Source organism: Limanda limanda, chromosome 6 (assembly GCF_963576545.1).
Source record: "Limanda limanda chromosome 6, fLimLim1.1, whole genome shotgun sequence".
Lineage (NCBI taxonomy): Eukaryota > Metazoa > Chordata > Actinopteri > Pleuronectiformes > Pleuronectidae > Limanda > Limanda limanda.
Window position 1 is genome coordinate 15,417,517 of NC_083641.1, and position 1,704 is coordinate 15,419,220.

The 1,704-nt window shown below is 39.8% G+C and overlaps 1 non-coding gene across 1 annotated transcript; it reads left to right on the top strand.

Moving 5' to 3' along the window:
* Positions 1 to 463: 463 nt before the first annotated feature.
* trnae-uuc (transfer RNA glutamic acid (anticodon UUC)) lies at positions 464 to 535 on the top strand. The gene has a single exon. It is a non-coding gene; the product is annotated as a tRNA-Glu (tRNA).
* The last annotated feature ends 1,169 nt before the right edge of the window (positions 536 to 1,704 follow it).

The window sequence follows — 1,704 nt, forward strand, 5'->3', positions numbered from 1 at the left end:
GTGGTTCAAATTCCAGTTCGCCTGGGTCTTTCTGTATGGATTGTGGGTTTTCTCCAGGCACTCAGGCTTCCTTTAACAATCCAATAACATTCAGATTGGATGAAACTCAAGTCATTATGCTGAAAAACATTGAAAAAAAGGCAAAAGACATGAAATATAAAGGCTCATTCATTTATAGCTAACACTCCTTGTGTGTTCCTGTGGAATGACCAAGCCCAGACATTTGTTTTGACTTTAGTTCTGTTGTCTGTCGGAGCAAGTCACACACGCACACACACACACACACACACACACACACACACACACACACACACACACACACACACACACACACACACACAGATATGCTCTTAATATTAGGAAACATTCACCAACACTGTGTAGAGTCCTACAGTGGGAAGACTACAAGGCTTTGGAGCTTACGACAAACATGTGTACATTGGTCTGTAGTACCTTTTCCAGGTCCCATATGGTCTAGCGGTTAGGATTCCTGGTTTTCACCCAGGCGGCCCGGGTTCAACTCCCGGTATGGGAATCAATGTTTTTCTATCTGACTTTATACTGAAAAGACTGTGGGATATGGTCAGAAAATCCATCCTAAATGAATGTGGCTTGATGACCTGTAGTATCATGGTGGATGAACAGATGGGTCAAAAAAGCCATTATGATATTGCATAGATGTCTATTCCCACCGTATGTCAAACTTTCAACGCTTGATTTTCCCTGGGAAAGATTGCAGGTCCTTTTTAAACGTGGTCAGGTTCACTCACCGTCATTCCAATGCTATCTTCCCAAAGCTGCAAGACCATGACAAACAACCTCCTGTTTGTAACAAAATGTGTATTTGGTCTACGGATTTTTGGTTTACTTCAGGCCGAGATGTGACTGTACTATCATGAAAATATAGTACAGTATAGATCTATATTGGGACTTGGTGAAAAGCTTTGATGAAAGTCAGTATGTAGCATATTGTATCGATCTATATGGGTATAAAGGCCTTTAATTATAACTGACACTCCACAGATTACTCATCTATCTCCCAACAAATAACTCGACTCTAAAGACCACAACGTTACAGTGTGCTCCTGTACAATGCAGATGCTTCACACAGAGAATTTCAATCACTTTTATCAGTTATGGCTGTGTAATGTAAAAACCAATGAAGGGATTCAAGTGTAGGGTAATCAGCTGCTGGGTGATGAGCCAGGGGATCCAGGGGCTCCTTGGCCAGCTATGATTAAGTCATCCAACAACATTCACTGCTGCGGTTCAGCTTCATTCATTGGCTGACATCTGAAAAAACCTTTGTTTCTACACAAAGAGAACAAAATCATAATTTTCACAGGAACATTGCCTGAGGCAGAGTCTGACCTACAAGCACACATGTTCAAGCCCCTAACCAAACAAGCATAGGAATTGTGAAATACTGTGACACCACGAAACCATGATATTATCTGACACATTTCTCAGGATGTGAACATTTCAAACCCTTAAAAGCCAATGGGAAAAACTGCTGTTGGCAGCAAAAGATGAAAATATCTATAAAACTGATAGAACATAAGTTTAAAATTAGGTTTACATAATTATAAACTATACTGCAACTAACTCAGAGTTAGTTATCACTCTGGAACGGATTAACAAACGAAGAAATAATTCACTGAATTTTACCTACATGTCCGTCAAAAGAAATTATTTTACATGTTA